This window comes from Gigantopelta aegis, chromosome 9 (assembly GCF_016097555.1).
Source record: "Gigantopelta aegis isolate Gae_Host chromosome 9, Gae_host_genome, whole genome shotgun sequence".
NCBI classification, from domain to species: Eukaryota; Metazoa; Mollusca; class Gastropoda; order Neomphalida; family Peltospiridae; genus Gigantopelta; species Gigantopelta aegis.
In genome coordinates this window covers 67,490,000-67,505,810 of record NC_054707.1, presented here as the reverse complement: position 1 = coordinate 67,505,810, position 15,811 = coordinate 67,490,000, and the positions used below count along the sequence as shown (strand labels likewise).

At 36.5% G+C, this 15,811-nt stretch overlaps 1 protein-coding gene across 1 annotated transcript in view; it reads left to right on the top strand.

Moving 5' to 3' along the window:
• The first annotated feature begins 897 nt into the window (after positions 1-897).
• Positions 898-15,811, top strand: part of LOC121381839 (nuclear transcription factor Y subunit gamma-like) — a 54,427-nt gene continuing 39,513 nt past the window's right edge. The window contains exon 1 of the mRNA XM_041511203.1: positions 898-966. The gene's annotated coding sequence lies outside the window, so the exon portion shown is untranslated. The remainder of the gene's footprint in view (positions 967-15,811) is intronic.

Below are 15,811 nucleotides of genomic sequence, written 5' to 3'. Positions count from 1 at the left end.
AAAGAAAATTATCACTTGGGTATTCTGAGTGGTCGTTTTTGCTCGAACGTAGCATACCAGTAGGCCTAATAATATGCATTTTTTTCTTTGGATTTAAAAAAAAAGAAAAATACTATAACTCCATTTCGTTCTATTGATGCAAATTAAAATATATTTAGTTAAATAGTTTATTATACTATCAAGTCATTTATGTTGTTTTACAAGTCAGGTTGACGAAAGCGAAGCGCCTTGTCGTAAATTAGAGCGTTTGTTTACACTGTGCATAGAGGAGATGGACGGAGCTGACGTCACTTCGCCCCAAGCTATACCACCGGACGTCACAAAAACGAAACAAAATGGCTACCCCCAGTTAGCAGGAATAATCGTGGGTTTTTTTATTAACTAAAAAATTACTCTTTTTTCATTTGTTAGTGTCAGTATGTGTTGGTGGTCCGGGTATGCATCTTTCTAACATATAAAGCTCTTGTTGAGTTTACTCTACCTTTAAAGCTATTAAAGTTGTTTTAACTCTAATAGCTTTAAAGGTAGAGTAAATGAATGAATGAATGAAAGAATGAATGAATGAATGAATGAATGAATGAATGAATGAATGAATGAATGAATGAATGAATGAATGAATGAATGGAATAAAATTCGATGATGGATGGATGAATGTGGAAGAACTGTCAATGTTTTCGAAATACCTCCCATAATCTATTAGTATTAACATTGAAAAAGAAACGGCATCAAAATAGCAAAATAAAAAAATTATTTATGTGTACTTAAATTTTAACTAATAAAATTCCGCATTTTATAAAAATAATATGTCCTTTTGTCTGGTCCAGTCCGTTTATTCTTCCTTTATATACGAAAATTAATACGTCACTGATTTATGTGTACACATAATAGACTGGGAAGTGAGAAAGAATTGAGATCTAAATTAGTGGTCATTAAGTCCCCGACACATCAAAAGGACTGCGGACGAAGGTAAGTTTGTTTTTATTTTTATTTTTATTAGAATTTCTTGTCTGAACCTATCTGCTGGTCTTTATGCAGTAAATCCCACGTATACTGGGCAGAATGACACACCTGTCACCTGCACAGGTAGAGTTGTGTCACGGTGAATCGGACTGTATTTTGAGTTCGGAAGTGTTCAGATCCGTTCACTCTTTGATCTCGCCGTCACTCCTGTCAAATGATGTAACCCAGCAAGACTAAACGATGTTTTTTATTTTGCAAGTTTGAAGCCGTTTCTTTTTAAATGTTAATAGATTATGGGAGGTATTTCAAAAACATTTGACAGTTCTTCCACATTGATCCATCAATCATTTCATGCATTCATTAATTCATTCATTCATTCATTCATTTATTCATTCACATTCGGAATGAGTCATGTTTTATGTTTTAAAATAGCAAATGTATTAATAATGAAATAAATACTAGATTTCCATTCAATTAGTCCTTCAGGGTTGTTTTTTTCAAAATGGTGCCAAAGGCAAAAGATAAAATTTTATTTTTATAATTTTAAGAAATTGCAAATACCACTCGTCAGTCATCATGTACAGCTGAGTATTGTAATTTCGAGACCCTAAGGTTTGACTTGATTGGAAGAACCATACTTTGAAACTGACAACAATAAAAATGTTACTTACCTATACAGTGCTGTCCAGTGTATCGGCGCACCTAAGTATTCAAGGACCATTTTCTATGTGAACACTGTGAAATATTTAATAATATGTGTCTCTCACCAATGAAGCAGTGCATAATCTGAAATACACTACAAATTGGTTTATGTCTGTAGTAAATAAACATTTTAAAATGGTGCATAAATATAGGCACTCCCTTGTATCCAAAATGATTTGCATGTCCGGTGATTCGGCGCAGTAGGTGTGGATTGTTGAACCCGCTATTTATAGACTGCCCTTGACCTCAGTTTTAGCCCATAAACGCTACACTATTGTCCCAGAATTATTTTAGTACTTTTTTGTTTTGTCTTTTTTTATCTTGTTAAAAATATTACAGTGAAAATTAACGATCACACATGACCCATCTCATGATCAGTTTCGGAATCGTTTTCTTGAGTGGCACAGTAGTGCAGATGCATACATGTTCATTGTCATGCATGACTAACATGGATTTTATTGTTCTCGGGTAGATTGTGCACACACGTGGATCTCATTTCGCTTTTATTTTTATAACAATGTGACAATTGTGAACTGGAATAACTGTCAGTTAAGGTGTAAAACTTTCGTTTTGTTTGCATTTGTCTGTGTTTTCCTTTTCAGTTTAAATAAAAATAACCGAACAAAAATAATGACTGTTTACTATAATTTTTAAAATGCGGGAAAGGTGTTTTTAGACTGGTTCTTAATATCAATAAGGCTGACCTACTTCGCGTTTATATACACGAAAACAGGTGAATGATTTATTTTGAAATTATGATATAATTATTGATAATTCTAAAAAAAAAAAAAAAAAAATTAATTGCACCCGTAACGATAAATATGTTGATACTTGATTAACCATTAAAAAAGGAATTGAACTTTAATTCGTTAAAAACACCGACAACATGACAACTTCCTAAGCATACCATCGGACGCACTGATACACAGGATTCATCGGACGCACTGATACACAGGATTCATCGGACGCACTGATACATCGGACACGGTTGTACAAAAATATGTTTATAGTAATGTCAAATGAAATAAAGTCCACAGGAACACTGCTGATATGAGAAACACCATTCCAAACAAACTACCCCTAAAAAAACAAATGGTGTCAGGTTAGAGGACTGTAAAGTCAAGAGTAAACACAGTGATGTAACATTCAATTGAGATCACTTAAACTTAAAGTTTAACTTAAGTTAAAAGAAATGTTTTGTTTGTGGCGAATTTTATTACATTTCTTTTTATTACAATATTATATAAAGTGATATAAAATGAAAAATGCTTTTAGTAGTCAATAGTTGAAAGCATAAAAAAACGAATTTCTGGCATTATATTTATACCCACTCTCAAGTTAATCTGTCAGTGCTTTATTCTGATAAGACCCCCAACTCTGTTATTACTCATTTGATTACTTTATGGTGTCCTTACAGAGTCCCTCCCAATGTGACTGAAAGCTGTAATTTAGCTGTCCAACCCAGACCATTTTTGTTTACTCCTGTATTTTTGATGATGCTGGGTTTCGTTTCGAGGGTGAAAACAGGAATTAGTGAAAACAGTTAAAAACTATATATTAAAAAAAATCATTTTGTTCTGGTTATACCTGTTTGTAGTGTATTATTTATGTGAAACTTGTTTGTAACCTCTTAATTGGTGAAGCGTGAGCATGCTTGCAAATTTCACGAAACTCGCTGAGTCTCGAACTTAGAATACTCTTGATTTTACAATACTCGACCATATATAAGTCCTGACAAAGTTATTTTATTTTATTTATTTAGTATTTTTTATATTATTATTTTGCAATGAAAACCCCCAAAGAAACCAGGGGTATGCCTTTATCGGGGGTGGCCGGGGATGAACATCTAGGATCTATTTTATTATCATTATGACCTCACGTGTGTGTGCAGGAAATTGTACAGGGGGTCTGGACTGTGGCAAGTAAAGTTTTTAGGACGCGGGGGGGGGGGGGGGGGTCTGGTCATATTGATGAATGGTTGATTTGCCCGAAATTTTACCCAGATAAAAACTGCCCAAATTTCCCCCACTGTTTTGCACGAATTTGGGGTAAGGGGGGGGGGGGGGGGGACCCCCCCCCCCCCCCCCCCCGGGTCGTACACCCATGTCTGCACACATATCTGGGCCTTACCTGTAAATCCATATACATGTAGGTTCAGCAGTTTTGAAATTTGAATCTTATCAGTGGCATAGGAAGGTGCCAAAAAGTGTGGGGGGGGGGGGGGGGACACACTTTTATATTTACACACTTTTATACTATTACAAAGCAAATGTAAAGCAAAATATCTGAAAGGGGGGGGGGGGGGACACATGCCCCTTGCCACTACCCACTTCCTACGCCAGTGCTTATTTTAATTTCTGAAGTACTAACTTGAGAAGTGGAACAAAATTATGTTTACAAGTGGCTTATTTCCACCAATGTTTTTAGATGATAAAATAATAATAAATAAATATGTACATTCCCCAGCCAATACCACCACCCCACAAAAAAAAAGAGACACAAAACATATTTGGACTGGTAATTGGTATTACATGTACATTGTATTTTGTTAACACATTGTATTATCTTATTTGGTAATTTTACATTGTATTACTATTACATATACACACTACAGGACTATGGTACATGAACAAGCACTCTCTTTAACTTATTACAATGTGTTTTGTTAATACTGTAGCACTGGTATTACATTGTGTATTTGAACTGGTACTACAAAGTATTCTGTTAATGTGCATGTAGAACTGGTAAATTGTATATTTAAACTGCATGGTTAAAATATGGGAAATGCCACCTTGGAGAAAATAAAGTTTTAAATCTCAAATTAGGCCCAGGATTTAAATTTTAAAAGTTGGAAAAACACACAAAAACCAAGAATAAAAACAAAAGGGTCAAGTTAGGATAGCAACGGAGTATATACTAATTATCGTTTCATGACAACCTTAATTACATACTAATTATTTTTCAAAAACTGAGGTGGGTCAGTTATTAATTTTACTTTTAATTGAGAATTTAAGGGCCCATGCATACATGCAGTCTATCCACCTTAGTTTCATAGAGGAAAAAAGGGAAGAGGAGGTTGCTTCTGACAACTTTTAGTATATAACCGTTTGTGTAAGGTTATTTATTTTAATGGATACACAACTTTACATCCTGTTTAATTCCTGTTTAATTTGTGCTTAAATTAGGTACGGATTCTTGGTGAAGTGAGTGCCAGCACATCACAAATTTTATATTATCGGTTATTTAATTACATAAACATTGCATATAATATTGATTAAGTAGAAGGTGCTTTTTTTTTCTCTTTTTTTTTCAGTTTATTCTGTTTTGAATATAAAATATGATATAATGTTTTGTAGCCTATGAGAGATTCCTGTTGAAAAATATTATCCAAATTGTTTTAAGCACATATGCCTTATTTAACATGGGCTTAAGTAAGGGAAATCCCAGTACATGTATGCAGTGCATTTTGTTAATATGTAACCGGCCTCGGTGGCATCGTGGCAGGCCATCAGTCTACAGGCTGGTAAGTACTGGGTTCGGATCCCAGTCGAGGCATGGGATTTTTAATCCAGATACTGATTCCGAACCCTGAGTGAGTGCTCCGCAAGGCTCAATGGGTAGGTGTAAACCACTTGCACTGACCAGTGATCCATAACTGGTTCAACAAAGGCCATGGTTTGTGCTATCCTGCCTGTGGGAAGCGCAAATAAAAGATTCTTTGCTGCCTGTCGTAAAAGAGTAGCCTATGTGGCGACAGCGGGTTTCCTCTCAAAATCTGTGTGGTCCTTAACCATATGTCTGACGCCATATAACCGTAAATAAAATGTGTTGAGTGCGTCGTTAAATAAAACATTTCTTTCTTTCTTTCTTTTGTTAATATGCAGAACTGGTATTACAGTGTACACTTGATCTGGTACTATACTACATTTAATCCATACCTGTGACATCACACTGCATCTCAGGACTAGCTCTGGGTGAGCAAAACATTTTGCCAAATTGTCTATTAAATTAAACAAATTACACAAATCAACAATTATTTTCTTTAAAATGTCAATTACCGGTATTACATGAAATATTTTTGCCAAATTAAAATAAAATTCGCAATTGGCAAATTTGGCGAGTGGCATAGCTAGCCCTGCTGTTGTTCAAGGTGTAGATTATTTTTCAAGAATCAACACCTGTGAAACAATGCAATTTGAACTTTTTATAAGTTTAGGTCAGTGATTTAACCCACTACTGACAGAACTTGTACATTGTAAACAAGTACAATACTTTAGCCGACAGGGCCAAGCATCTGCATCATCAAATGAACGTGTAATTTAAGCCTTATAAACCTGATACTAGTGATAGTAATGTATTGTGGTGGAACACAACGAAGATTGTCGGAAACTAAATCGGAAATTAGAGGTTACACGTTTAACACATTTAGCTTAATGCCAGCTATCCACTGCTGAAAGTTTGTTGATTGAATTGTTCAGGTTAGGTCCGAAAGGGTTATTAGTTTTGTAAATATTCTTTGCCATTTTAACCAATATTTTCATTTAAAAAGATTAAATAGAAGTTAATTTAGCAGTCAATTAATTTTTTTAAAATGAATAATAGATTAAGTTGGAGAATACACTCGGAAGTGTAGATCCATGAAAAATAATCAACTCGCCTCTACAGGGCCCATGAATTAGTTTTCATGAATCTACACCTCCTCTTACATTCTCCATTACGTATTTGTTATTATGCAGAACTGGTGTGACAGTGTATAAATATACATATATTTTGGTAATCATTAAAATTAATTAATTAATTATCATTGTTAATGTCACTGACCCTGGTTTCCCAAGTACACGTACATACCTGTTTTGTTTTGCATAAAAATTAATTTTAACCTATTAATTAACACTGAGTACCGGTTACTGTACTACAAATACCAGATCGACCAGAAACACATTGGATTTGCTAATTAAGACCTAAACAAACATTTTAAAGTAGGCCTATATCATATACATGTAGCTATAGCCCTAATATTTAGTAACTAGGGAGAGAGGCATTAGAATGTTATGTTGTACAGTGGCGGCTCCAGAAAAAAAATCCATTTAGGAAGGCCTAATGACATGAGATCGAAGGCCACAAATGTTCCCGAGGGGATTCCTCAGATTCTCCAACGTAAAACATGAAAAAATAAAATAAAAATATAACTGTTGAAAAATGTAGGGGGACCTCTTAGATCTGCCACTGTTATAACTACAGTGAATATCCTCTAAACCAGACACCCTCGGGACCAAGTAAAAAATCTGGTTTAGAGAGGTTCTCCTCTGTACAGATATTTAAAAGGGATCTGTGAAAAACGTCCGGTTTTGAGGGAATTCCGGTTTACGGAGGGTCCGGTTTTGAGGGAATTCCGGTTTACGGAGGGTCCGGTTTTGAAAATGTTCACTGTAGTTCCGAGTAGTAGTTGTAAACTTTGTCTAGTTGGTAAAGATGGTGGTTATTATTTAAATGATTGATTGAATCTTATTTTATTGCTTTTGATAAACAGATGGATTACAGACTCAACTTTTCCAACTTATTAGGCATTCAGTGGTTAACATAGTGCTGAAACGGTGGGACTAGGTGTACTCATTTTGTATCAACAACATCTGTTTAGAAACAAATCTATATACTCTCTCTCTTTCTCTCTGCTCTGTGATTCAAAAGCCTCCCTCAACAAACACCGATCTTTATCTCATTGTAAATATAGACTCGGACAAAGTTTCCCATCTAAAGATGATTTTTGGATTTCTATTGTAAATGGTCTTCTCCACGGTTTATTTTCACTTAGTCAGTTCATTAAATTAGTTTGTGTTTTTAAATTGATTTGTGTGTTTACGTATATAGTCAATTCATTAAATTGACTTTTGTGTTTACATATGGTCAGTTCATTAAACTGACTTTTGTGTTTACATATAGTCAATTCATTAATTGACTTTTGTGTTTACATATATAGTCTATTCATTCAATTGACTTTTGTGTTTACATATATAGTTCATTAACTTGACTTTTGTGTTTACATTTAATCAATTCATTAAAGTCATTAAACAAAGTCATTAGTTATGTTCGCTAAGACAATTGTTTAAGCTAACTTTTGTGTTTACATATAGTCATTAAAAAGACTTTTATGTTTACTGATATTTGTAGTCAAGACATGAAACTTCCTGTATGTTGACATACATGTAGACACAGAATTAAACAGGCTTTGTGTTTACTTTGAAGTCAAGTCATTAAACTAGCTTTTGAATTTTTGTACTAGTTTTTACCTAGTTAAGTTATCAAACTGACTTTGTGTTCACTTGGTAAAGTTATTTACGGGCTTTTTTCTCTCCTTTCGGGTGGGACGTAGCTCAGTGGTAAAGCGTTCGCTTGATGCGCAGTCGGTCTAGGATCGATCCCCATCGGTGGACCTATTGGGCTATTTCTCGGTCCAGCCTATGCTCCACAACTGGTGTAACAAAGGCCATGGTATGTACTATCCTATCTGTGGGATGATGCATATAAAAGATCCCTTGCTGCTAATCGAAAAGAGTAGCCCATGAAGTGGCAACAGCAGGTTTCCTCTCTCAATATTTGTGTTCTGTGTGGTCCTTAACCATATGTCTGATGCCATATAACTGTAAATAAAATGTGTTGAGTGCATCGATAAATAAAACATTTCCTTCCTTCCTTTTTCTTTCATTTAGTTGTCATTTTGTGTTCACTTTGTCAAAGTCATTATACTGACTCAATACAGTAGTTAATTTCAAAACTGGATGTGTCTAAATTTAAAATCCATGTTAGATTATCGACTTCTACAATGCATGCACAAAAATGGCTTTATTCTTGGGGTCACTCATTCGACTGCAAGCGGCAATACAGAAATTGTCCTGTTCTCTTTGCTGGTGTGAGTTTTCACAAGTTTCAGTTTGCTGTACATGACAAAATGAATCGTTGCCGAAAAAGCACACACAGCTCCTGACTGGGCTATCAATTCTCTGCAGGCCGCTTTATGCTCATGTGTTGGCCCTGCCTGCATTATGACCAGAAGAGGAGTCAACAAGTGGCTGTGTGTGGAGGACATTAAGTCATGTCAAAGTTACACACAAATCCCAGATAATCAACTTTCTGCTCCAGACCCCACCACAGGGTTCGGCCCATCATGTGCAGAACAAATAGTCCATGTTTAAAGTGGCACAGCAGATTGCAATTACAGCCAGTCTTATGACTGGAATGGCTTGATCAGATTTGTCCACAGCTGTTGTATACATGTATGTATATATGTAGGGAGGTAGGTGGAGTCTAAGGTGTTGTGGCACGTGGTAAATAATGAGTGACATTATTAGTATTGTGTGGTGTGTACATTTAGTAGCCAGAAGCAGATTCGGAAGAGAGCTTGTGTAAAACGTACTTTCATTAAAAGATAAAACTTTATTGCATATAGATATTCCATATATGGAACTGGATGCAAAAGATATACACAAACAAGACACAAACAAATATCGTACTAGTCTAATGACTAAATAAGGACCAATTATGGGCAATTCCTGTATAATCATGAACAAATTTGCATTTGATAATATTTAAAAATGCACAATATTTTTTTTTTTAATAATACAAAATCTGCATGCTTCCAGCCACCCCATCCTGTTGGTTAAATCTTCGAGCTACTCTTGATAGTTGCTGAAGGATAGTGGTTAACTCAAACTCACGGTAGTAGAGTACATGTATAGCCAGGTGCAGGATTAGGGGCAGAGCTGGCTCTGGGTCAGCAAAACATTTCGCCAAATTACCTACTAAACTTCAAAAATTGCAGAAAATCCAGGGGGTATAGAGGGTGGTAATAAAAAACTAAGTTTTGCTTCATAATGTTAATAATAATAATATAATAATAATAACTTTATTTAATGAGGGTGACACGTTTAGCACAAGCTAATCTTCCACTTGTTAAAGAATAGACCCCAAAATGTATTCGTAATACAAAACGGATCAGGTACAAACTCTATATCAGATTTTGGTTACAATGGCAAACATTAAATATGTAAAAAAAAAAGGTTCACACGAGACATACACACACACACACACACACACATACACACACACACACCCTCCCCCAGTTCCTATGAGCCTGATCAGCCAGTGTCACTTGTATACTTGTATGTCAAAGGTCATACCATATGACATACATGTGTATAAAGTACCATTCAGTGCTAATTGACTGGCCTTGGTGAGTTAGTGGTCAAGGCATCAGATTTAAGGCTGATAGGTACTGGGTTTGCATCCCTATACTGGCTCCCACCCATAGCAAGTTTTAACACATCATTAGGCACTGTTAGGTATTACTGTTAGACCACTAGTCTGACTTCTGTCTCACAAACAACTAACCATTAAGCGCTATTCAAGACAGGTGATTGTGTGTGTGTGTGTGTGTGTGTGTGTGTGTGTGTGTGTGTGTGTGTGTGTGTGTGTGTGTGTGTGTGTGTGTGTGTGTGTGTGTGTGTGTGCCCAGTATAGCTTGCTTCAACCTTAACTGAAGTTACGAGTAAGCACAAAAATACATTCAGAAACAAAACAAAACAACTTATATCTACAATGTATGATGATTTTCATTTCATTTCATTTCAACTTATTTTCGTGCTTATATCCAATTACGGTTCAAGCACGCTGTCCTGGGCACACACCTCAGCTATCTGGGCTGCCTGTCCAGGACAGGGGGTTAGTTGTTAGTTGGTTAGTGAGAGAGAAGAGGGTGTAGTGGTCTTGCACCTACCCAATGAGTTGTTAAAACTCACTCTGGGTGGGAGCCGGTACCAGGCTGTGAACCCAGTACCTACCAGCCCGATGGTTTAACCATAACACCACCGCAGCCGGTTGCATGATGATCGATGTACACCTTTTCCAAAGTTCTAAATTGACAGGAGGCAAGAAGTAAATGTCATTCAAAATGCTCAATATGCTTTGTGATAATCACAAGCAACTTTTATTTTCCATCTTATTTTTGACAGTATTCCAGATATATTCAGAATTCCTCATTTTTATGGGTGATAAAATATAACATGGGTTTAATCTGCTATTGTCTCAAGTTTCCCGCACTGTTGTTGGAAAAAAGTCACACTATATAAGTCTAATGAGTTATTTGATTTCCAGACTTCTTTCTATAAATGCTTAAATCAATTGTAATTTGAGGAGCAAAGGGGCGAGACGTAGCTCGGCGGTAAAGCGTTCACTTGATGCATGGTCGGTTTGGGATCAATCCCTGTCAGTGGGCCCATTGGATTATTTCTCGCTCCAGTCAGTGTGTACCACAAATGGTATATCAAAGGTCGTGGTATGTGTTATTCTGTCTGTGGGATGGTGCGCATATGAGATCCCTTGCTGCTAATCGAAAAGAGTATCCCATGGAGTGGCGACAGCGGGTTTCCTCTCTCAATATCTGTGTGGTCTTTAACCATATGTCCGACGCCATATAACCGTAAATAAAATGTGTTGAGTGTGTCATTAAATAAAACATTTCCTTCTTTGAGGAGCAAAGATTGCTTCCCAATCCTCAAAATGAAATTCGAGTCTTTGTTTTTTTCTACAGAAGAAAACCTGATTGGAAATGTCTGTTTGTGATGGAAGCCAAGGGGCTAGGATTAGTCTTATTGTAACCACACAATAGAATCTAAATACGGTCTGCATGTACAAATGAGTTATTTTTGTCTCGCTGTCACAACAATGCTGACAGGTTTGGTCTCCATGAAAATAAAAGTCATTAAAATGGCTTCATAATGCCTGGAGTATTGGAAATGTACATTTTGTAGATCTATATAATTATAAGCACTAATAGTAAAGCAAATTTGGTTGAGGTAGGGTGATATGGGGGGAGGTGAGTAAATATTTCTATTTGCTGATATCAGTATTGTGTATTCATGTAGTATTTCTATGCAGTTTTATTTAAGGATACAAGTGCAGATCTAAGACTGGGGAGGGGGTACTATATATAATCATGAATTCTTGTAATTCTGTTGATAAATAGGACTTCATGCAAAAGTTAAGCCACCCTAAAAGTTACATAACCGAATATAGACCAGCCCAGGACACGGGCAAACTATGTATGAATGGAGACAGGATTGGGTTATCCAGAAGTTGATTCTACGTGTATATATATTAAAATATACTTTATGTACTGTTGCAGATTATTACTGTTATTTATTTTGTGGGTATTAAAATAATTGTCTCACTCCCCCCTCCTCCACCCCCACCATGTAGTCATTTCCTGAACAACCCTATCTGTATGATAAAGCCACTGAGCTATAGGTAAATACAGAAGTACAGTTTAACCAGTGTACATTGCAAGCAGTAAACCAAGACATGTCATCTTTGATGACCACCTGAACGTAAACGTTTGTCAAATTGTCTCCCTTTGTTTGTACCACTGGTCCTGTTTGCCGCCTGCGAGCGTGTTGATCCAAGTCATTAAGTCATATCCACAGCACTTGGCAGGCTGCCAGGAATACATAGAGTTTGCTCTACCTGTGAGAGATGGGCCTAGATTGGGAGAAAGTTAAACCCAGTGACCCGTTTGTCTTGTGTTGTATATATTCACGTTCCCATGCAGTCGGCCCGGTGGCTTTTGTGTCTTAATCACTGGCAAATCGTCATGAGTATTAATGGTCAAACAACGGAGTTCCAATATACTCGGCTTTTGTTGATGGTTTAAGGACAAAGCATGCTTGTTATGACAGTTTATTTAGTGGTGTTAGATGACCGTTAAAATTTTTTAGAATGGAAATTTATTGTTTATTTGTGGCAGCACAATTTTGCCATATTTATTTATGTATATATATTGGAACATTTATGAACAGTAAATGATTTTATTAGTGTTGTTAACTTCACTAAATACAGCACATTCATCCATGCATCCGTCTATCCAGTTGTCCATTAATCTGTGCATCCATCCATCCATCCATCCATCCATCCATCCATCCATCCATCCATCCATTCATCCTTCCCTTAATCCATGCATCCATGCATCCATTCATCCATCCATCCATCCATCCAACCATCCATCCATGCATGCATGCATCCATCCATCCATCCATCCATCCATCCATCCATCCATCCATCCATTCATGTTTGTATCCATCCATGTTCCAGCCATCCATGCATGCATAAATTCTATCCATCAGTCCACCTATCCATCCATCCATCAATCGGTCTATCTATGAATTCATCTTTCTGTCCATTCATGCATGTATAAACATGTATCCATCTATCCATCCTCCTTATTTGTCCACTCATCCCTCCATCCATCTATCATAAATTCATTCATCCATTTATCCATTCAGGAATCCATTATTTTCAATCGTATCTTACCTACATGTATATGTAATATCATCTACATGATTACTGATTACTGATAATTGTTAATTTTATATTCTTATGACCATCCTAATAATATTTCAAGATATGTAATACATGTGTATATTATGTTCACTGCTTGACAATAAAGATATCAGCTGTAATGTGATACATGCAGATATAGTGATAATTGTATGAGGGATGAGAAAAAGGTATGATATTATAACACAAAATAAACTGGTAACAGAGGTACAGATCCTCCAAACTGGCCTGCTGGTGGTGTCCTTACCTGTATGTTGATTCAGACCCTGTTGTGTTGACTCCTGGGATCAAAGGTCAGAGGTGAGCAGACTGGTAATTCCACATGTTCTCTTATCTCATTAATTGGTGTTTCAAGTGCCTGCTTGCAGTGCCCATTGTTCTAGGAAACCGTATCCCATCCCCATCTGGGAGGTACCGCACTTAGTTCACTGGCATGTGAGCATGTGTGTGCGACAAAGTTAAAGCACTTTGTGGAGTACTTAAACTATTTCTTGGTAAGTTTGTAAGATATTTATAGTTAATTTGTTTATTAGCATTCTTTTAAAGGATAGTTTGCTTTGTGTCAATGTTGTCTTTCTTTAGCCGCAGTGTAGTAATACACTTCCAAGATATCATAATACGCGCATACACTTTCAGTATGCTGTGGCTGTTTTCACGGTCTTGTACACATATTCTGGGAAACTGCTGATGTGTCCAAGATAGATGTGCTTGAACATTCAGTGATTGTAACTTGTAAGCATATGTCGAATGGTTGATTGATTGATTGCTTTTTAGGGAATAACCCTTTCTTGTTTTCTAATTTGCTAACATATATTGATGGTTTTATTGCTGCAATTTCAATTGTATTGGCAACACTTTGGGACATTTGCAAATGAACACCCTGCATGGTTCATTGGTAACAATTAATTGGTTGAGTTATGATCTGGATCGTAGGCACATTTTACCTCAATACCATTATCATTAGTGGATTATCCAGACAGTCGTAGATTACACATTTGGCACAGGGTATACTTCTTGTTGGCACTGCTTGTTGGCACTGCTTGTACACAATACCTAAAAAGTAAACATATGCTGAGCATGTGTATTGCATTAGATATAAACCTAATATATTCATTTGTTTTGATTACATGATAAATAAATTATTTTTTTATGGGGTGTTATCTGTCCTGAGTGAATTAATGTTGTAATTAATTTACCCATTGTGACTTTTAACTGATTTTAATATATACATATTCTTCTGCTGTCTAAAGCAATTCAGTCAGCCATTACATCACACATATCCCTATACATACATGTGTAGTTGTTGCTGTATACATTACAGTGATGGAAATAAGCAGAAAATTGCACTAGTCCACCGGACAAAGACATCTAGAAACCTACTTGTCCACCTATAATTTCACTTGTCCAAAATAAATGATTTGTTTTATTTAAGTGCAAGGACAATGTTCTTGATTGCTCAAAATGAAACTGCATTGAGCATTTTAACTTGTCCAATGGATAACCACCAAAGTACATTTTGCTTGTCTGAGCAGATTTTCACTTGTCAGGACAAATGGACAAGTGCTTATTTCGAATGCTGTATTACACAAGGCTCGAACTTAAGAATTTGTAAAATTTTTAAAAGAACTGCAAAGGGTGAAACAGTCCACCGATGGCAATTTTGAGCCTGCCTATGGCAATTTTTTTAAAAGTGACATTTGCAGCAAATAAACCTTACTGAAATGTTATCTTGTTATATGTAGACATCTTTTAAATGTGCAAATGTTAAATATTGGCAGATAATGTTCACCAGGTATATACATTTCGCCATTGTTGAGGAGCTTTACCAATGGCACGATGGCGATGCTCTCTATCTACGGCAACTTATATCTCAACGACGGCAATTGCCGTCGGTGCCGCCATTAAGTTCGAGCCCTGATTACATGATGTAATACAAGTGACGTCAGGGGTGTAGGGTTGTCTGGACCTGGAAGGGTTTAAAATATACAGACCTAGCAGACCCTTTTACATATATTTTCGCTGGACACCTATATAAATGGCCTAATGTTGTACTGTAAAATGTAAACAAAATGGTAAGAATTTTCCTGCAATTTTTTTTTATCATACATGTTCATATGTTTTGTATACCTGTATGTATGTAGGACGAGACGTAGTCCAGTGGTAAAGCGCTCGCTTGATGAGCGGTCTGGTTTGGGATCGATGCCCGTCAGTGGGCCCATTAAGCTATTTCTCGCTCCAGCCAGTGCACCATGACTGGTACATCAAAGGCTGTGGTATGTACTACCCTGTCTCTGCATGGGATGGTGCATATAAAAGATCCCTTGCTGCTAATTGAAAAGATATCTGTGTGGTCCTTAACCATATATCTGATTCCATATAACCATAAATGAAATGTGTTGAGTGTATCGTTAAAAAAAAAAATTCCTTCCTCCTTCCTACCTGTATGTATGCATACATGTAGCATGTTTACTGTACCTGTTTGTGTGTGTTATTACTATATTACTGCGACAGCCCATACAATATACCTGTACGTGTATATGTATATGTATCGTGTTTATCTTACCTGTTGTGTGGGTTATGAGCAGAATGTGTGATATGAGTGAGGTCTGTACAGGTTATTGTCATCCTGAACACAGGTACGCTGCTGACACTGTTACAGGTGGGCAATTATTTCAGCTCTTAGTCACGATAAGTGGACGCCACTTTGCACGCACACACTGTTTTCATTTGTCATAAACCAAGCGTAGCTAGGTGCACTGAGCCA